The sequence below is a fragment of the Triticum dicoccoides genome, chromosome 6B, assembly GCF_002162155.2.
Source record: "Triticum dicoccoides isolate Atlit2015 ecotype Zavitan chromosome 6B, WEW_v2.0, whole genome shotgun sequence".
In the NCBI taxonomy this organism is placed as follows: Eukaryota; Viridiplantae; Streptophyta; class Magnoliopsida; order Poales; family Poaceae; genus Triticum; species Triticum dicoccoides.
In genome coordinates this window covers 590,125,737-590,148,895 of record NC_041391.1, presented here as the reverse complement: position 1 = coordinate 590,148,895, position 23,159 = coordinate 590,125,737, and positions in this window count along the sequence as shown.

Here is a 23,159-nt window from a genome sequence, read left to right as displayed (position 1 = left end):
GATCAGGCGTGGGGGGGGGTATATATAGGGGCGGGGTCGACTTGGAGGAGGGGCGAAGGGAGATTCGTGATCCTGAGGATCGCGGGATTTTTGGTGGCACGATGGCGACGCTTTGGCGTGGGGAGGAAGAAGATCGCGGGCGGGGCGATCGGGCAGTGGGGCCCGGTAGTCAGTGGCAGCGGGGAGAGAGAGGGGGATCGGGTGGCCGACGCGAAGGGTTTCGGGAGTGCGGGCGCGCCGAGCTGGGCCAGTGGGCCGCATGTGAGGAGAGAGAGAGGGGCCTGCTGGGCTTCGGCCGTTTCCCTTTTTTTTAAACAGAGACAATAAAACAAACACAACTAAATAAATAAATAAAATATATAGGCATATAATATATCAAATTTTTCAGAAAAACAAATCCTAAAACATGAACATATTTTCAAGTCCAAATAAAATCAAAAAAATTTAAATAAAGCAAACAATGCTACTATTGCAATAAAACCCCCAAAAAATCATTTTTAAAATACCAAAATTATTTCAAATATATTTTCTCCTAATTTTCCATGGAAGGGAATTATTTTACCCTTATTTCAATATATTTTATTTTTGGATAAAAATAATTTGAATAAAAACCCAAATAACTCCAAATTGAAAGGGGGTTTCAGAATAATTCCAAATGACTTTCAATTTGATTCCTTTTAACTTCCAACTCATATTTCATATAATTGAAGAAGTCATTTTATCTTCTCTCATGAAAATCATTGAGTTGCATAAAGTTTCAGAATTTGAAATATTTCCAAATAGAATTCAAATCTTTTCAAAAACCCTTTTGATTTCAAATGAAAGAAGTCATATCATCTTCACTCTAGGGTTTTGTGTTGAAATGAATTTGAATTCATTGTGATAAAATGCAAGGTTGAAAGTTTGGGGAAGTCATTTAGTTCCCTCTCATTCAACTTCCAAAGTTTCAATTTTCAGTCACTTTTAGTCAATCAAACAGACAATCATAATAATTTATTTAATATAACATTCCAAAATTTAGAATTTTGGGATGTTACAAACCCACCACACTTAAAATGAATCTCGTCCCCGAGATTCAAAGAGGCTAGCAAGAAGGTTAGGGTTTGGGGGTCTTCTAGCAAATCCATTGTCCGGAGAGGTCTGGGGTGCTACCACATTTAAAAGTAAGGCTATGGTTCTGACAGAATTCTTGTACTCCATCCTTTGGGTTGACGGCGTCGGTCTTCTCATATTGTATGGAATAACTCCTTCACTAAGGCTCTTTCGGTAGGGTTATAACCTTTTTCTTGATATCAAGTGTCCTTTCATCATGGTAAGATTCTGCCGAGACCGGGTCTTCTTATCTGACGGGTCTGTCGCCAATATTAGACAACTATCGAGATCTCATGGTGGTCAACCATTACAGGTTTCTCCTGCAGGTAAATGGTCTGGGTTGAAACTCATTGTAACCTACGTTTGGCAACGGTTGCTTGTACATGGATCATTCTTCCTACCATTCTAAGGTTGTTTGGCTTATTGTGTCGACACTCTTCTAAGGTTTTCGAGTTTCTCTGATTTTCCATCAACATATGATAGTTGATGATAGAAGTCTCTGGTATGGGGGCCAATCCATCCCGTACTTGAACCATTACTTCATACCCTGACGGTGAATCACGTATTCTATCACTTGGGCATCCTCACAAGCATTGCAGAATTTCTCTTGCCTCGAACAGGGTTCGGGTAAATCCATTGGTTCTGCAAGCTGAACAAGACATCTATCGTTTCTTCACCACTCTCTGGTTTTTGCGTAACCTCCTATGAAACGTATGCTAATGGAATCATAGCTTCTTCCAAATTTCTTCTTCCAGGGAGTCCTTGATTCCTTATAAATTCCTGGGCCTGTGAGTTGTGGGCCCAATTCAACACTTGCACATCTTTAACTCATCCTGTCGAGGATTATTGTTCCATATTCCCACATTATACCTCTTTTAAATCCAATAGTATTTCATTCCTTCATACCCTTGTGGTGACGATCATACAAAACTCCAACTTATTTGGTCCAACTCCCTTCTATGGACCGTCATGAATAACACATTTCTTTCGTCATTGATCATGTGGCTTTACGGAGTACTACCACACTTAAAATGAAATGCACTAGTTCATCCACAAATCATATTATTTTCATATCAAATCTTTTATTATATCCTTAACCACTTTTCGTAAATCCAAATTCCAAAAAGTACTTTATTACAAATGCTGCCATCCACATGGTTTGGTATGGTCAAGCATTACTTCCAACTTTATTCATTTTTCCTCCTTGAGGATTCTTCAGTCCCACTGGAATTGTGCGACATGCTCCTTGAAATCTTCAATCTTCTGTTTCATCGTAGTGGCCTTGAGCTTCATATCCATCATCTCTGCATGCACTTCTCTTAGGTATTCCTGAGTATAACGGAGTCTTGCTTCAAGTATTTCCATGATCTGGCGTATGGCTTCCATGGCTGCTTCACGAACATCGTCGAAGAAAGTTGCTTGTGATCCCCGTGAGATGAAAAAGTACTGCCCCATCATCTTTGGGCAAACTCCTTTCATATGGTGGAGGTGTACCTCCACATACCAAAGTTCAATTCCCTTTTGCATGAAGGGGTAGCCTTTGTAGACTGCGTCTCCTTCAAGTTGAATATGCTTCATCATGTCCTTCAGGATTTTTGGGTAATCATGATCACTTGTCAGGGTCATGATCGTTTCCGGTCCCTTGAGGAAAGACTCATAAAGGGTCGTCATCTGCAGTTGTAAAACAAAAATGGTACTCAGAATAAGGTACGTATCTCCTTGGGTAAACATTCATATCATCCAAACAAACTTCAAACTCAATTTCCGACATCTAGTTTATGCATCACAACTCATTTTCTTCCTTGTTCACCCAGAATATTAGTTTGAAGATAAAACATAAAAACTCCTTAAAGCCTTTCAGCATATGACATATCAACTTTATTGAGTCATGAATTATTATAATCTTTGAGTAATCTATTACATAACTCAACCCCGCATTCTCATGAAAATAAGTGTTTTCCATACTACCCTTATTACTGATATCAACATCTCCATCATCTCAAGTCCAGCTTTCGCCTGATCTGAACATTCCCTAGCAAAATGTCTTGCTTCCTTGAAATGAAAACAAATAACTTCCGACATGTCCCGGGGCTTCTTGGTGATGGTGCCCGCTCCTTGTATTCCTTGCTTCCTTTCGAGACAATCATTGGCATACTGCACGATGTCCTTACATTCAAAACAGGTAATATGACCTTTCTCCATCTTTACAGAAATTGGGTTGTTGTGAGGGTGTCTTTGTTTTCTCTTCCTGGGTTTCTTTGTTCTGATCAAACCTTCTATTCCCAGTGGATCAAACTCCACTGCTTCTGTCGAAAAGTATCTTAGATACTCTTTTCTTTCCTTGGTGCAATACTGTGAAAAATGTCCTTCTTCTCCACATGAATAGCAGGCATTGGAGTAAAATCTATTGAGGCCTTCTCCATCAGGGTCTTCAACACCTTCCTTCATCACAAGTTCTTTCATAACTTCTCGGAGGGCTTCTTTCATTCCTTCTTCCTGCTTCTGAATATTTTGTTGCACCACGAGGTAAATATGACACTGAGCTGGGTAGTGGGTGGTTCCTTCACACAAGAAACAAGTCACCTGACTAGTTGGGCATTCCTCAGCTAGTTGATTTTCCTTGTAATGAGGGCATCCATCCTTGTGCTCTTCCTGGGTATGTCCTATTTCTCCGCAAATCTTGCAGGCACAAGGTTTATTTCTTGGTGTACCATGGTGCTTCCGGATAAGACGAGATCTTGTCAGAGTCTTCTTGAATTCTTCCCAAGTCTTTGCTCCATTCCATCCCTGTATGGCTTGATGCATCTGCCACCATGTTGCAGCACTTCCTTCAAAGTACTGAAGAGCATACGACACTTCATTCTTCCTTGAAACCAAATTACTCCCGAAGTGATTCTCCATGTTCTGAATCCATAGCTCTACCTCCAGCTGAGTCATCGGTCCAGAGAATACCAGTCCAACTTCATTCATCATCTATGGGGTCCAAAAGTTTTGGGATGAGATATGAGAGAGGTGGGGAGGGATACACACAATACAAACAATAGTTTTGAAGAAACGGGTTTTACATTGTCGCTGTCGGAGAACATCAAACAAATGATAGCTCAAAAATCATCGCATCTAACATAAGTGTATAATAGGGGTTTGGTCTTCTAAAGGTCAAATAATTCTTCAAATTCTTCAAGTCTTCAATTGTTGTAGCTTCAACTCTTCTAATGCATGGTGAAATCCTCTTTACTCTGAAGAGGCCATCAGTTATTCGATATCTTGTCCTTCTTGGATCGGCTTCAGTTGATTCTTCGTGTGGTCAAAAGGGAAAAGGGGTATATTCTAACTATTTGAGGTAAGAGGGACTATTTGATAAAATCGGAAAAGGTGAGAAGTAAGGGCCTTTTTGAAAACAAAGTTTTAGAGATATCCTGTCCTAGGGGCTTTCTGATTTCTAGGGTCACGTCCTACATTCAACATGTGCTCTGATACCATATCTGTAGCGACCCGACCTTAGACGGTCAAGCCTCTGTGTATCCGTGCCATCTCTGGATCACTATGCTGGCACACACAATACATCGATGTATATATCAAAGTGCAATCACAAGGATAAATAACGTAAAACTGATATACCCCTCATAAGGCTCAGCGGAAACAAGTAATCGAATGTGGAGTCCCATCAACGCCATCGGCACACGTTGAATGTAGACTATAACCCTGTATCATAACTCTTACTCGTCATAGAAATAATCCTACAACATGATACATTGCAGCCGTGTAGGTCAGTACATTGAATGTACCGGCAAGATCACAACATGAGAAAACAGATGATAAAACCATACTATATGCAATATGGCTTTGTGGCTCTGTGTTTGAGTTTTGTTTTGCATAAAAGCTGGTTTTATTTTCCCTACATCAAAGGAATAACTGAAGTCTATCCTATGGAGTTTTCTATCAAGACATGGTTCCACCAACCAATGTCTCATAGCCCAAATCATCACAAGTTACCCACATTTAAGTTATCAGTCCGGTGTTGAGAGTTCCGAGATAGATCCAAGTACAGAGCCCCAAGTTGTCTGTAACCAGGGACACGGCTAATATATTAGGTTTTAACCCTCTGCAGAGGTTTGTACACTTCACCCGCAAGATTCGATCCCTCTTTTTACGTTCTTGAAATTCAGGGTGTTTGCGAACAAGATGATCGAAACATGGTCTTCCGAAGAGTTCCCCTAACCACTGTCCAGTGCTCATCCAATCATACCGTAGTTCTACATCCGCTAGCACCATCCTAGCCAGAGTCACAACTAAGGTCAACCAAGCCAGAGCCCATAGTGACTTACGGTTGCACAGGTAAGGTTCCAGGTGTAAGGGCATATTTATCCCTTAGGTTTTTTGGTGATTGATGACAATGCTTTTGCGAATTAATCGTGTGCTTTGAGTTTCTCAGATACTTCATCACTAGACACTATTGAAGTCGGCGTTGTTCTATGTTTCTCTTTGGTGGATTTGAGTCGTAGGAGAGTTGTACTATTAAGAGGGGGTCCGCGTCGGAAAGGTTTGGGTGGAATCAACACGTACACTTGTCCTACCTTTCCCTGCACTTTGGAGCTTCCTTTCGTTATCTTGGTTTTGCTGAAATCTGACAGCTACTGTTGTACTTGCGGTAGTACCGCAAGTACCAGCGGTAGTACCGCTGTGGGTCACGGTAGTACCGCTCCTCGTGAGCGGTAGTACCGCGGCTCCCAGGCCTAGTGCCGCCTCAGTACGGTAGTAGGGGCGGATATAATTTTTTACATCCGCGCCACCCACGGTAGTACCACTCGTCCAGCGCGGTAGTACCGCGGGGACCCACGGTAGTACTGCTCCCCAGGAGTCGTAGTACCGTGGCCCTCCTACCTAGTACCGCCGCGTCACGGTAGTAGGCACGGATGTAATTTTTTACATCCGCGCTCACCACGGTAGTACCGCGCCTCGCGAGCGGTAGTACCGCGTCATATTTTTGTACCACCTCATGTTCAGCGGAAGTAGGCATGGACGTAATTTATTTCAACCGCGCCCTTCTCAGGCGATGACTTTCCTGCCTTGCAGTAGTACCGCAAGGGGGAGCGGTAGTACCGCTCAGGCGGTAGTACTGCCCCCTAGTCAGGTAAGTCCCGGCCTCTGCTGCGGTCGCGGAAGTACCATGATCTGCCACGGTAGTACCGCACGGCCTTGTGGTAGTACCGCGCCCCTGGAACGGTAGTACCGCGTGTCGCGGGCTGAACATGTGGATAACGGTTGGTTTTCTCCCTCGACTATATAAGGGGTGTCTTCTACCTCTAGTTGACTACCTCTTCCACCTCTAAGCTCCATTGTTGCTCCAAGCTCCATTTTCGCTCGATCTCTCTCCCTAGCCAATCAAACTTGTTGATTTGCTCGGGATTGGGTGACAAGGGCCCGATCTACACTTCCACCACAGGATATTTGATTTACCCCACTTGTCCCTAGCGGATCTTGTTACTCTTGCGTGTCTGAGCACCCTAGACGGTTGAGGTCACCTCGAAGCCATACTCCATTGTGGTAAAGCTTCGTGGTGTTGTTGGGAGCCTCCAATTGTTGTGGAGATTGCCCCAACCTTGTTTGTAAAGGTTCGGTCGCCGCCTTCAAGGGCACCATTAGTGGAATCACGGCATCTCGCATTGTGTGAGGGCGTGAGGAGAATACGGTGGCCCTAGTGGCTTCTTGGGGAGCATTGTGCCTCCACACCGCTCTAACGGAGACGTACTTCCCCTTAAAAGGAAGGAACTTCGGTAACACATCCTCGTCTCCACCGGCTCCACTCTTGGTTAATTCGTGCCTTTACTTTTGCAAGCCTACTTGTGTTACATCCATTGCTTGCTTATGTGCTAGTTGTTATTGCATCATATAGGTTGCTCACTTAGTTGCACATCTAGACAACCTATTTTGTTGCAAAGTTTAATTTGGTAAATAAAAGCTTAAAAATTGTTAGTTGCCTATTCACCCCCTCTAGTCAACCATATCGATTCTTTTAATTGGTATGAGAGCCTCGTCTCTTTATTAAGGACTTTGCCGTCCGAAGAGTATGGTTGACACCAACGACGATGCGGAGGAACACTCCGGTGTGAATCCCATTTCGTCTTCAGCCGAAGGGGGAACCTCGGTCTCACGTGAGGAATTCAATGTGGCTTTAGATACATTGAAAACCTCCATGACGGCCGAGGTTAAAAGCATGTTTACTGAATTTCTAGAAGGACTTAAACTTTCTACCTCGCCAATGAAAGTGGGTCATCCTACTAACAAGGTGACGGATGCTACCTCCGACAAGGGGGAAGCTAACAATGAAAAGAGTCCTTCTACTTGTGGTAGAAATGGCACCGGCATATTTGCCCATGTGGAACCTCCTATGTATAAAGGACCGATTCCCTCCACTCATTTGAATCATGCCGGTCCTCCTCCTAAATATGAGAAGCATGAAGATTTTGACTCTTGAGTTTATCGTTTCAAGCGTCATTTAAAACATGTGAACACTAACCTTTGGATAATCATTGAAGAAGGTTTTTATCCTCATGACCCAAGCAACTTCACCCCTCGAGAAGACGTGGACAATCAATTCAATGAGAGTGCTCTCTTCATCATCCAAGATGCTATCCTTCCCGAAGATCTTCCTCATCTTCGACCTCATGTCATGGCTAAAGAAGCATGGAATTGTGTCGAGGGTCTCTATCGAGGAAGTGCTAGCATTCAACGCTCCAACTATGAAGTGGTTCAATATGAAGCCGATGAGTTTGCAATGAAAGAAGATGAAGAACCTCGTGAGCTCTTTCGAAGAGTGACCAAACTCGCGGTCGCACTCCGAGATCATGGAAGCAAGGACACGGATGACAATTGGATCAAGCGAAAGTTCCTCAAGGCCATGATGCCCTACAACAAGGCCATGTCCCCGTCATTCGTCAAAGACCGGACTTCCACTCCATGACCTCAAGTGAAGTGTTGGATGAGTTCGTTGCAATGAGCATCTTGGACAAGACCGCCGACAATGCGGTGCTCCGTTCTCAAAGGGCAAAGAAGCCCAACCTTGCTTTGAAGGCCAAGGTAATTGTGGAAGAAGAGGAAGAAGTGGAAGATGAGGAAAGCAACTCCGAAGACACCAAATTTGATTACCATGAGCACATGGCCCTTGCTTCAAGACAATTTTGGAGCAAGAAGAATTCAAGACCCAACTTCAACAAGAACAACTCAAGTGGCGTCAAGGGCAAGCAATGAGTTAGAACTTGCTTCAACTGTGGCAATGTGAGCCATTTCGTTGCGGATTGTACTTACGAGAAGCGGGAAGACAATGGTGGCAAGTTCATCCGAAAAGACAAAGCCAAGTCCTTCCCCAACAAGAACAACTTCGCCAAGAAGACTCCCACTCGTGGGTTGGTGGTTCAAGAAGAATACCAAGAGGATGACGATGATGATGAAAATGAAGAAGCAATGGCCATGGCATCCGTTGCCATTGCTACTACTCCCCGGGTGTCTCTCTTTCATTCACCCAACGAAAACATCACCGCCAAATGCCTCATGGCTAAAGCTTCAAACAAGGTAAACCCCAACATTAAAACCACTATCATTACTAATCCCTCCATGGAGGATTGCATTGATGAACATGATGGGTCTAATGAACAAGTGAATGAGTTTGAGTCTTTTATGAGTAAGCTCAAGGGAAAGTCCAAGAAGCATTTTGTTGCTCTCTTGGAACAACTTGGTGAGGCCAATGACATGATCGAGGCTCACGAAGAAACCATCTCTAAGATGGAAGGTCATAGTCGTGATTATGCCAATGAGATATCAGATCTCTCTAATGCTCTTGAGGAAGAGCGTGTGCATCATTTGACTTTTGAGGAGTCACACAACGATGACCATGCTAAGTTAAAGAAAGATCTTGATCATGCTCTTGTCGTGTCTCATGTGCTAACTTCCGAGAAGGCTAAACTTGGGGTTGATCATGCTAGACTCAAAGAGGAGTTTGAGATACTTGACAAGGCTCACAAGGTCTTGAAGGGTGCTCACGCTAACCTCAAAGAGTCTCATGCTCAACTCCAAGTTAAGCTAACCAAGGAAAATGCCACCTTTCCTCATATGGTATTAATTGATAATGCATGTGCTACTAACCCGTGTTGTGAGCATGTGCATCTTGTGGAGGAGAATGCCAAGTTAAAGGATCAACTTGAGAAAGGCCTTGTGTCATGCATTCAAGGTGAGAAGAACCTCAATGACCTTTTGAGCAATCAAAAGGAAGTTGTGTCCAAGGAAGGAATTAGGTTTGCACCAAAGTCCAAGAGCAAGAAGAAGAAGAACGACAAGACAAAACGTCCTCCTCCTCTCAAGCAAACGTTTGTGAAGGAGGGAGAGGGTGCTCCTAAGGAGAAGAAGGAAAAAGTGAAGGGAGTTGACATCCAAAAGGGCAAAAGCACGTCCTCAAACAAAGCCGGCGACTTTAACCCGTCATATGTGTTGTGCCGTGCTAGTGATGGACATGTTTATGCTAAATTTGTTGGTTCTCCTTATGAGTACATTGAATGGTCTATTTGGGTTCCCAAGACCCTTGTTACTAACATCAAAGGACCCATTACTAAATGGGTACCTAAAACCAAGCATTGATCTCTTGTAGGTGTTTTCTTCCGGTGGGGGATCATGGTTGCTCGATAGTGGAGCAACAAATCATATGACCGGGAGCAAGGACTTGGTGGTGGACGTGCAAGAGTTTCCATCTATGCCCACCAATGTTGAGCCGGGTGATGCATAACATTCTAAGGTATTGGGTCTCGGCAAGGTTGTCATTTCTCATGATCTTACGATCGAGAAAGTCATGCTTGGTGAGTCCCTTGCATACAATTTTCTTTCCGTTCGTCAACTTGCAATCATGGGTTTTGCTACTTTCTTTGACAATGATACCGTGGCCCTCTTGTGGAGCAAGACTCTTAAAGTAGCCTTTGTTGGGCATGTCGAGAACGGTCTCTATGTGATTAACTTTTCGGAGCGACCCACTAAGACCACGACATGCCTAATGGCTAAAGTTGACGTGTGATGGCTTTGGCATCACCGTTTAGCCCACGTCAATATGAGATCTTTGCAAAGTCTTCTCAAGGGGGACCATGTCCGTGGACTAACAAATGTTAGTTTTTCCAAAGATCGTGCTTACAGTGCTTGTATCGAAGGAAAGCTTCATGAAAAGGCTCACCCTCCATCAACCATCATCTACTCGAAGAGACCCTTGGAGCTCCTTCACATGGATCTCTTTGGGCCTCCATCTTTTGATAGTCTTGGAGGAAGAAAGTATTGCTTGGTGATTGTGGATGATTATTCAAGATACACTTGGGTATACTTCTTCAAGAGGAAGAGTGACACTCAACAAACCGTCATCAACTTTGCAAACGAAGCTCAACGTCAACATAATGCAAAGATCTTGACAATCCGAAGTGACAACAGCACCGAGTTCAAGAACTACACCTTGGATGAGTTCCTTAGTGATGAGGGGATCAAGCACCAATATGCAGCTCCATATACCCCTCAACAAAATAGTGTGGCGGAGAGGAAGAACCGGACGTTGATGGATGCGGCTAGGACCATGATGGCGGAGTTCAAGTCTCCATACAACTTTTGGGCCGAAGCCATCAACACCGCATGTCATGCATCCAATCGACTCTATCTCCACAAAGGCTTGAACAAGACTCCTTATGAGATACTCACCGGCAACAAGCCCAACCTCAAGTACTTCCGGGTGTTCGGTTGTAAGTGTTTCATTCTCAAGAAAGGTGTTCATTTGTCTAAATTTGAGGATAGAGCTCATGAGGGCATATTTGTTGGTTATGCTACAAACTCTCATGCTTACCGTGTCCTCAACAAGTCCACCGGACTCATTGAGGAGACGTGTAACGTGGAGTTTGACGAAAATAACGGCTCCCAAGTGGAGCAAAGTGGTACTTGTGATGTAGGTGATGAAATTCCTCCCCAAGCCATAAGAAGAATGGGTATTGGTCAAATCCTACCCATTGAGGAACCCCTTGTGGCCGAAGGAGAAGGACAATGCTCGACTCAAGTGGAGCCATCACCTCCCCAAGAACCACACGCTTCCGAAGAACAAAGTGAAGGCCCTCACCCTCATGAACAAGACCAAGGCCAAGATCAACCTCAAGATGGTGGTGAACCTCTAAATGATGCCCAAGGTCAAGTTCTTCCCTTCGAGCAAGTTCAAGATCATGAGCAAGCTAAAGATCAACAACAAGCTCAAGACGGCGCTCAAGATGATTATGTTAACCCTCCTCCTTCCACACCCGAGGAGGAATTAGAGCGTCGTGCCGCAAAGATTGCTTCCAAGCTCACCACCCAAGGCCATCTCATGGAAAATGTGGTTGGAAGCCTAAGAAAGGGGGTAAGCACTCGTAGACAATTAGCAAACAATTATGAACATCACGCGTTTGTCTCTTGTGTTGAACCCCAAAAGGTCTATGAGGCGCTCGAAGACTCGGATTGGCTCAATGCCATGCATGAAGAACTTAACAACTTCGAGTACAACAAGGTGTGGAGATTGGTGCCAAGACCGTCGGGGAACCACAACGTCATTGGAACCAAGTGGATCTTCAAGAACAAGCAAGATGCTCATGGGAACATCATTCGCAACAAGGCAAGATTGGTAGCACAAGGCTACTCCCAAGTCGAGGGTATCGACTATGGTGAAACCTTTGCTCCCATTGCTCGTCTTGAATCCATTTGTTTGTTGATTGCTTATGCTTCCCATCACAACTTTAAGTTGCAACAAATGGATGTGAAAAGTGCTTTTCTTAATGGTCCTATTAATGAGTTGGTCTATGTCAAGCAACCCCCTGGGTTCGAGGACCCCTACTTCCCGGATCATGTGTATCAACTCGATAAGGCACTCTATGGCGTTAAACAAGCCCCACATGCGTGGTATGACCACCTTACCGAGTTGCTACAAGATCGTGGATTTGAAGTAGGACAAATCGATCCCACTCTTTTTACTAAGAAGGTCAAAGGGTAGTTGTTTGTATGCCAACTATATGTTGATGACATTATCTTTGGTTCCCCTAACAAAACTTTCAATGAGGAATTTGCCGCCCTCATGACCTCCAAGTTCAAGATGTCTTCGATGGGAGAGTTGAAGTTCTTCCTTGGTTTTGACATCAAACAAAGAAGAGAAGGAACCTTCATTAACCAAGCCAAATACACTCAAGACATGCTAAAGAGATTCAAGCTAAGTGATGTCAAGCCGGCTACTACTCCAATGCCTACCAAATGCCAACTTGACATTGATCCCAATGGTAAAGAAGTGGATCAAAAGGTATATCGCTCCATGATTGGCTCCTTGCTTTACCTTTGTGCATCTAGACCGGATATCATGTTGAGTGTGGGGATGTGTGCATGATTTCAAGCCGCACCAAAGGAAAGTCACTTTGTGGCGGTCAAGCGAATGTTTTGATATTTGGCTCATACCCCAAACTTTGGCTTATGGTACCCAAGAGGAGAAAATTTCAAGCTTGAAGGTTTCACGGATTCCGATTGGGTGGGAGACAAAGTGGATAGGAAGTCCACTTCCGGAGGGTGCCAATTTCTTGGTTACTCTTTGGTAAGTTGGTCTTCCAAGAAGCAAAGTTGTGTGTCTCTCTCGTCCACCAAAGCGGAGTATGTGGCGGCCGGTAGTTGTTGTGCTCAACTCTTATGGATGAGGCAAACTCTAAAGGAGTACGGTGTCATTTGTGACAAAGTGCCTCTTTGGTACGATAATGAAAGTGCCATCAAGATTTCTCTCAACCCGGTACAACACTTCAAGACGAAGCACATTGAGATTCGGTACCATTTCATCCGGGATCACATTAGGTGAGGGGAGATCAAGCTCAAGTATGTCAACACTCATGATAACCTTGCAGATATTTTCACGAAGCCCTTGGATGAAGCAAGATTTCGCGAGTTAAGGCATGAGCTAAATATCATTGATTTGAGCAATGTGACTTGAACCCGTGCACCCCCCACCACACTCAACTTGTTGTCTAGTTTAGGTGTAGGCATGGACATAGGGGGAGTGTTGTTCTCTCAATGAACTCTCCCTCCCCCATCATGCATAAATCGATCACCTCTTTCACATTAGCCATCTTTGATGGTACTTGTGCTTCAAAGACGAGTTTTGGTCATGGGCCCAAGGATAATTCTTCGCGGTGCCATACCATCCAACTCAAACATAGGTGGCTTTGGCCACCGCCCTCTCTCCTCGAGAGGCTTTGTCGCTTGGTGGTTTCTTGTTGTCTCTCTGCCTCTGGTTTGTGCGTGTTCTTGAGGTTTCTTGTGTGTGAAAAGTTTCTGTGCAAAGACTTTTTCCTTCTTGTTGAAACTTGTGGTGGCTTGAGTTCACGGTACTACTGCGGCCAGCTACGGTACTGCCGCAGCCTGCCACGGTACTACCACTCGCGGGAGCACGGTACTACCATCACCACGCGGCAGTAATTTTTTACTGCTGCCTGGTTGAGCGGTACTACCGCCTCGGTGCGGTACTTCCGCCCGAGCGGTACTACCGCGATGATACGCGGTACTACCGCGCCGATTTGGGCCCGTGGGGATAAGGACGGGCAGGGGGAGTTCTAACTCCCCATACCCATTCGCAGTTCTTCCCCCACATCGCCTCTTTCTCTCCCTTGCTCAAGAACGGAGCCGGCGTTCGTCACCGGATCTCCTCCACCGGCTGCCCTCCCGTGATTCCGTCCGGTGGGATCGTTCCCCACCACGTTCTCTTCTTATGGACCAAGGTTTTTCCCCAACTCCCTCTCCTTGTTCCTTGGGTTTGGTGTTTCTAGGTTTTGGGGGAGGCTTGTGTGTTCTTGAGATTCATAGGCTTAATCTCTACAAGAGTAGGATGAAGGAGCGTGGTATTGCGTAGGATTCATACTTATATTGTTGACTTGCGCTAGATTTGATCACCGTAGCACCGCCGTTGCTTCGCGGTTCTTTTCAGATTTAAACCGCCGGTTGGATCTGACGCGACGCAGTACTACCGCCCTTCGGGAGCGGTACTACCGCTTGCATGGTACTACCGCCCTTCGGGAGCGGTACTACCGCGCTCTGTGTGGTACTAAAATTTTACTTCCGCTCCAACCACGGTACTACCGTGACCTTGCACGGTACTATCACGTTTGGAGTAGTACTAATATTTTAGTACCGAGGGCAGTGGCAGTTCTACCGTGGCTCACATCTATCGCATGCCAACTTTCTCGTATGCCTTCTATGTGTTTCTTGTGCTTTATCGTGGCCTTTGCATTGATCTTCTTCGCGTCTTTGGTGTTTTGCGTGTGTGTCTCGGGTGGTGGCTCTCGCCGGTCCAATCCCATTCGTGACACTGGCTCCAAGCGTCTGCGCAACCCAGGTGAAGTACCAGATGGCTCGTCTGCCTCCAAGCGCAATGTCAAGACCTCAGCTAGCAAGCACAAGGAGCCCGCTAAGGGCATGGATGAGATAGCCCCAACTGAGTATGTCCGTATCACGCAGCTTCACCCTTATGTGCACCCGCGTTCCAATGTTAGAGGCTGTGAGTTGTTCTGGAACAAGCAACAGACCAACATCTATCTGGATGTCATCAAGAACAAGCAGAATACCTACGTGGAGGTGAAGTGGATTAAGATGCATCACATGAGGAAGGACAAGTTCCGTGACTACTTTGGAGAGGCTCTGGACTTGGTGGAGCAGTTTGGCATTGAGCATGTGATATCCTTCCACCTTGACTATGACCCTGAGCTTATCTGTCAGTTCTTTGCCTCATTTTACTTTCACTCCAATGAGGAACGGAGGATGACCTGGATGACCAATGGCCGTCAATTGTCTGCTACCTGGAAGGAGTTCATGGATCTTCTCCAGGTTCCTGATGATGGGCTCAACACTCCAGTGGGTGTTCACCCCCATGCCAATGCTGAGTCTGCCAACAAGGACAAGCTTGCACCGTTCATGGTTGAGAAGACGCTCGCCAATGGCAAGACAACTTTGGTGCTCAACTCTTTTTTGGATATCATGTATCACATCTTCCGCAACTCCTTGTTCCCTCGCATCGGTGACAAAGACAAGGTTTATGCCTATATGGTGGATATGATGCTCATTTGCGAAGAGGCTCGTTCGACTCAGTCTCAGCCACTTGATGTCTCACACATCATGTGGTGTGAGCTTCGGTTTGTAGTGTTCAACCGCAAGGTGCCTATCTATGGGCCCTATCTGTTTCTGCTGATCTCGAAGACTTGGGAGAAGATGTTCCCTGGTGAGGAGTTCCTTGCTCCAGACTGGATTCGCCATGAGTCCATCTGTCTGCGTATCAAATCCAACTAGGCTAACACCACTACTCGTGCCGAGGCGACTGCTGCTAGGGCTTCTGTTGATGAGGAGGAGGATGGCGCCGAGGATGTTGCTGAGGGCCGTGCCGCTAGGCCCTCCCAGAGTGCCACTATGCCATCATGGGCCAAGAAGCTGAAGGACAAGATGAAGACTCTTTTCTGCATGCAAGCCAATGGGCAATACAGGACTCACGTGGCGTCCAAGGAGAGTCGTCGCCGGGACAACAAGATCATGCAGCTCTATGGTGAGGAAGTGTCTGGCGGGTCTGAGGAGCGCATCACTCCAGAGGCCGAGTGGATGGAGAAGCAAGGCTACCGATGGACTGATTCTGAGGAGGATGTCGAGGAGACCATCCCTGCTGCCGAGGAGACCGACGGAGAGGGCTGGGACGCGTTCCCTGCTTGAGCCATCTCTTGTGTGTAGGTGTCCTCTCTGCCTTTTTGGCATCTCGATGCCAAAGGGGGAGAGAGTCTAGGGATTTGCGAGTGTGTCGTGTGTTTGCTGCTTTCTCGGTTGAACCATTTGCTGCTTTCTCGTTTGAACCTTGGTTGCTTTACTTCGTTTGGTGTAAGACTTATGCACTCTATCCTAGCGAGCTTGTGTTATATTGTGATATCTTTATGCTATGCAATGTTATTTATCGTGCCTTGGTCTCTAAAATATAGGGGGAGTGTTGATCCTAGTCTGTGTGCTATGCAGTCCAAAGCATTCATCTAGAGTGCACACATCTAGGGGGAGCCCGTCTATATTTTAGAGAGGTGGGGTTTGCCCTTTCTCTAAATTATCTTATCCTTGTGCAAATCCCGTGTTGTCATCAATCCACCAAAAAGGGGGAGATTGTAAGGGCATATTTATCCCTTAGGTGTTTTGGTGATTGATGACAATGCTTTTGCGAACTAATCGTGTGCTTTGAGTTTCTCAGATACTTCATCACTAGGCACGAGACGATTCGGTGCCCCTCGGAGACTATTGAAGTCGGTGTTGTTCTACGTTTCTCTTTGGTGGATTTGAGTCGTAGGAGAGCCGTACTATTAAGAGGGGGTCCGCGTCGGAAAGGTTTGGGTGGAATCAACACGTACACTTGTCCTACCTTTCCCTGCACTTTGGAGCTTCCTTTTGTTATCTTGGTTGTGCTGAAATCTGACAGCTACTGCTGTACTTGCGGTAGTACCGCAAGTACCAGCGGTAGTACCGCTGTGGGTCACGGTAGTACCGCTCCTCATGAGCGGTAGTACCGCAGCTCCCAGGCCTAGTGCCGCCTCGGTACGGTAGTAGGGGCGGATGTAATTTTTTACATCCGCGCCACCCACGGTAGTACCGCTCGTCCAGCGCGGTAGTACCGCGGGGACCCACGGTAGTACCGCTCCCTAGGAGTCGTAGTACCGTGGCCCTCCTACCTAGTACCGCCGCGTCACGGTAGTAGGCGCGGATGTAATTTTTTACATCCGTGCCCGCCATGATAGTACCGCGCCTCGCGAGCGGTAGTACCGCGTCGGATTTTTGTACCACCTCATGTTCAGCGGAAGTAGGCACGGATGTAATTTATTTCAACCGCGCCCTTCCCAGGCGATGACTTTCCTGCCTTGCGGTAGTACCGCAAGGGGGAGCGGTAGTACCGCTTAGGCGGTAGTACTGCCCCCTAGTCAGGTAAGTCCCGGCCTCTGCTGCGGTCGCGGAAGTACCGTGATCTGCCACGGTAGTACCGCACGGCCTCGCGGTAGTACCGCGCCCCTGGAGCGGTAGTACTGCGTGTTGCGGGTTGAACATGTGGATAACGGTTGGTTTTCTCCCTCGACTATATAAGGGGTGTCTTCTACCTCTAGTTGACTACCTCTTCCACCTCTAAGCTCCATTGTTGCTCCAAGCTCCATTTTCGCTCGATCTCTCTCCCTAGACAATCAAACTTGTTGATTTGCTCGGGATTGGGTGACAAGGGCCCGATCTACACTTCCACCACAGGATATTTGATTCCCCCACTTATCCCTAGCGGATCTTGTTACTCTTGGGTGTTCGAGCACCCTAGACGGTTGGGTCACCTCGAAGCCATACTCCATTGTGGTGAAGCTTCGTGGTGTTGTTGGGAGCCTCCAATTGTTGTGGAGATTGCCCCAACCTTGTTTGTAAAGGTTCGGTCGCCGCCTTCAAGGGCACCATTAGTGGAATCACGGCATCTCGCATTGTGTGAGGGCGTAAGGAGAATACAGTGGCCCTAGTGGCTTCTTGGGGAGCATTGTGCCTCCACACCGCTCTAACGAAGATGTACTTCCCCTTAAAAGGAAGGAACTTCGGTAACACATCCTCGTCTCCACCGGCTCCACTCTTGGTTAATTCGTGCCTTTACTTTTGCAAGCCTACTTGTGTTACATCCATTGCTTGCTTATGTGCTAGTTGTTATTGCATCATATAGGTTGCTCACTTAGTTACACATCTAGACAACCTATTTTGTTGCAAAGTTTAATTTGGTAAAGAAAAGCTTAAAAATTGTTAGTTACCTATTCACCCCCTCCCCCCCGTCTAGTCAACCATGTCGATACTTTCACCAGGCATGAAGTATTCTTCCATCTCTTTGAGTCTGGGTGAAGCTTTTCGCAAGATGTCATGGCGCTTCTCCATGCATCCCGGCCATCCACTGGTTGCTCTAGGGTGCCCGTCAACCATCAACCGTCCTTCACCCAGTAGTGTGTATTGAATTCTTGTCTCGAGTCTTGAAGTCTTGAGGCTTTGAAGATGCATTCCTTGCAGATGCCATCATGAAGTTGTCGTCATTGATGTAGAGTCCTCCATTCTCACACCACTCCCGAGCACTCATACCAACCCCATCTACTATAGCTTAGAATTAAAATAAATAACGTCTCGAGCTTGATAACTGGGAGATGGGTTCCTACCTCATGCATTCTACTCAACTACAAGATTCAATAACACTACTGGAGGGATTGTTGAATGGGTGCTACTACATGCGAATAAAACATAGGTATGAAAAACATGGTCAAAGTGAACTTGCCTGGTATTACTTGATGAATATTATAACGCTCTCAGAATAATGACTTGGTAGAACTATTCATCACTCCTTGAAAATCTATATATTCAACACAGCATTCATATAAGCAAACATACTAGCAATCAATTCTAACACTCATAATAAAACCAACAAACAACATGCAAATCAACAAGGGACACCAAATAAAAACAAAGGAAAAACTACACCACAAAACTACTAAAGAAAACTCTAAGACATAACACAAAATAGTTTTGTCCTAAGTAAAAACTTAACAACAACTAAAACAGTAAACTAATAAGTTAACAAAAAATAAAAAGTAAAACAACTAAGTTAACAGAAAGTATTTTTCATAAAAAATTTATTTGCAAAAGAAACAAATAAAAAGCTTTTATGAAACACTAACTATGACCTAAACAAGTTTTCATACAAAACTAAATAAAATAAATTTCTAAAATAAAAATAAAATTATTTGTTGTTAACTAACAGAAACAAAACTAAATTTGTCAAAAGTGACAAAAAGAATAATTTAAAACTAATAAAAACAATAAAGAAAAGACTAAAACAAAACTATAACTAAAACAATACTGTTTTGCTAAAAACCTAATTTAAAATAAACAAAAAATAAATAACTATATTCTACTGGATAGGCAACACAGTAACAAAACCGTAGCAAAAAGAATCGATAAAAAATATTCTATAAAACTCAAGTTATGGCCAAAATAGTGATATGAACAAATTTGATCAAATTCAAATTTAAACTACTCAAATTTGAAATCCAATTGCAAAAACAGAATCTTTAACAAATTTTGAATCAAATGCAAAAAGAATCACTAAATTTGGATCTAAAACATAAAATTTATTAACAATCTAAAACAAGAAACTATTTTGAAACTAAAACAGAAACAAAAACGCTACGATCGGTCAAAGGCCACGTGGCGCTACGCGGCTGGACTAAAGCGGTGGCAGAAAAGAGCTAGCGGACGGACTGTAACAGAAAACAGTTCGGGGCAAATAAAAAAAGCTCTAATCTAAAGCGTCTGATGCAGATCTTATGGTGGAGGAGGAGTGGAGAGCTCACCACGGTGGTCGATGGCGGCGTGGGCTTCGGGCATCGTCGGCGAGGCATCTCCGGTGGTCAGCGGCGTCGAACGAGGCCATAGGCAGGTGCAGAAGCGCATGGCATCCTCAACGGTGGTCGTGGCGTTGGCGGAGGTGGTCGGAGACGGTCAGCGGCGAGCTCGAGGCGTAGGCGGCGCTCGGTGGTCGTCGGCGTCAGTCCTACGGCGGTCCTCCGACAAAACCAAAGGCACCAGGCGATGTGGTAGAGGGTGGCGTAGCTTTTGGTGGTGTTGGGGGAGGTCGGGAGTGAGTGTGGGCGGCAGAGTGAGCGACGGCGTGCGGCAGCAGACGAGGACTCCGGCGAGGTATTGCGACGGGGAGAGGCGACGGGAGTAGGGGCTTTAGGGGGGATCGGACGAGGGGGAGGGGTATATATAGGGGCGGGGTCTACTTGGAGGAGGGGCGAAGGGAGATTCGCGATCCCAAGGATTTCTGGCAGCCCGGCGGCGGCGCTCTGGCGTGGGGAGGAAGAAGATCGCGGGCGGGGCGATCGGGCAGTGGGGCCCGGTGGTTAGCAGTAGCGGGGAGAGAGAGGGGGATCGGGTGGCCGACGCAAAGGGTTTCGGGAGTGCGGGCGCGCCGAGCTGGGCCAGTGGGGGGCATGTGAGGAGAGAGAGATGGGCCTGCTGGGCTTCGGCCGTTTTCCTTTTTTCTTAAAATGGAGACAATAAAACGAACACAACTAAATAAATAAATAAAATTTTATAGGCATATAATATATCAAAATTTTCAGAAAATCAAATCCTAAAACATGAACATATTTTCAGGTCCAAATAAAATCAACAACAATTTAAATAAAGCAAATAGTGCTACTGTTGCAATAAAACCCAATAAAAATGATTTTTAAAATACCAAAATTATTTCAAATTTATTTTCTCCTAATTTCCATGGAAGGAAATCATTTTACCCTTATTTCAATATATTTTATTTTTGGAGAAAAATAATTTGAATAAAAACCCAAATAACTCCAAATTGAAAGGGGGTTTCAGAATAATTCCAAATGACTTTCAGTTTGATTCTTTTTAACTTCCAACTCATATTTCATATAATTGAAGAAGTCATTTTATCTTCTCTCATGAAAATCATTGAGTTGCATAAAGTTTTAGAATTTGAAATATTTCCAAATAGCATTCAAATCTTTTCAAAAACCCTTTTGATTTCAAATGAAAGAAGTCATGTCATCTTCACTCTAAGGTTTTGTGTTGAAATAAATTTGAATTCATTGTGATAAAATGCAAGGTTGAAAGTTTGGGGAAGTCATTTCATTCACTCTCATTCAACTTTCAAAAGTTCCAAATTTCACTCACTTTCAGACAATCAATCAAACAAACAATCATAATAATTTCTTAATATAACATTCCAAAATTTAGAATTTTGGGATGTTACATATATGCTAACTTCCCCGACAAAATCATCCGTCCTGAGTTTCTTCAAAGTAAGTTATCTTTTGAACTATCTGCATGTTGACTTTACCCAGCAATGTTAAATGAATTGTGTAGTATTTAAGCAACCAATTGTTATTCCCTTTTCTTACTATATTCCTACCTAATAACTTCTAGTTGCCAATACACTTTTCTATTGCCCTGTTTTAACTAAATATTTCTTGTACTCTCATTTCTATCAGAAATGCGCTGCTGACAAGGAGACTCCGGAGGTGGAGAACGGGCCTGCCAACAAGCGGAGGCGGGGCAAGCTAGAACCGCAAGCGACTCCAGCAGGCATAGACTTCATCAGCAGCCTCCCTGATGATATGTTGACAGTCATCATCATCCTCCTCCCAATCAAATGTGGGGCGCAGACAATCATCCTTTCCCGGCGGTGGCGCCCCCTATGGAACTTCACCCCTCTCGACCTCATCGACACCCACGAGCTCTGCCATGGCTATCGCAAAAGCTTGGATGCATTCTCCAAGATCCTCGGCAGTCACCCTGGCCCAACCAGAGGCCTTAGAATGGGAAAGTTCCATTCTAATGGCAGGGACCGAGCCAAGCTTGATGACTAGTTCGGATCCCCCGCCATACATCAGCTCGAGGAGCTCACTTTTGATGATGGGCATATGCGCTCGCTGCCAACGTCCGTGCTCCGCCTCGCGCCCACGCTGTGCGTAGCCAAGTTCAGGAACTACCCCCCCCCCTTAATGACGTGCCCGCTCTTATTCTACCATGATTGAAGCACCTTGAGCTGGTCGCTGTCCGCCTCTCAAACGGTGACATGGAGCGCCTGCTCCGTGGCTGTACTGCACTCGAGTACCTTTGTCTTCAGGCGCTCAATGGGTTGAGTACATTCCACATCACCTCCATGACTCTTCGGACTATTTATGTGTGTTGCTGGTTCGGTAGGAAGACATCACAAGATGTGTACCACGGTATGGTCATTGAGGACACACCTGGACTTGAGATATTACGTGTACTTGATCAAGTAGGTCCAACAAGAATCAATGTCATTTCTGCGCCGAAATTGACAGTGCTGGGCTACTCGTCTGACCAATACTCCGAACTTGTTATTGGATCCACACCCATTCAGGTACACAGCCGCCTTCTACTTCTTCTACAAATTAACATTATTTCTAATTTTGAAGATGTTTGTTCGTCTGTCATTCAGAAAATGATTCCGATAAGCCTGATCGCGAAACTGCGCATAGTGAAGGTCTTGGCACTAGAATCTATCGGCCCCAACCTAGAGCAGCTGTCACTTTCCTGAGATGCTTTCCGTGCCTGGAGAAGCTATATATCAAGGTGATGTTCCTTTCCTGTTAAATGTTAACCATAAGGGAGTTCAATTTGTGACACCTTTTTCCAAGTTTACAGTGACAATGTACTACGATTTCTGAAGGATTCATTTGGAGGATTTCAGTACATACATGTCTCCTTTTCCAAGTTTACAATGACAATGCTTGATCCATATGGTTACAATCCATATGCATTTCTCCTTTGGATTCATCTGTACTAGTTTTCTTAGGGAACTTTTCATCCACTCCAACATGTTGTGAAGATGGAAGATGGCATGTTAATGCCCATGTCAATCATGTCAGATCGAAGATGGCATGTTAGAGCATTTTACAAATCCTGCAAACCAAATAAGCCTGTAGTAGTGTTCAAAACTGCATCTAGGCACTAACACGTTTTCTTCTTTTGCAGATGAGATTAGGCCCAGTGGTGGATAATGTGATACAATATAACAATCACGTCGAATGCCTAGATCTGCATCTCTCGGAAATTACTTTGAACTCCTACCGAGGGACCTTACCGGAGATTATATTCGCCAGGTTCTTTGTGGTCAGAGCAAGGGTGCTGAAGGTAATGAGGTTTGCCCTACATTTATTTCGGAAAAATGAATGGTTTGTTGATCAGCGCCGGCGCCTGCGGCAGAATGGACTAGGCTCCAAAAATGCTGAATTTCATTTTGGAACTTCAGATGACAGTTTAATCGGAACTCATCGTGTCAACCCCATACATGACTTCTCTGTGGCTGACCCCTTTGCAAAAGTTGTGAGGTTTCAAAACCAGACTTAGAAGTGGTAATATTAGTTTGAACCTCTCTGATATCCATGTTCAGCGGATCAGCACGAGTGTTTGCAGCTGATGAGCTGAATTTCATTTCT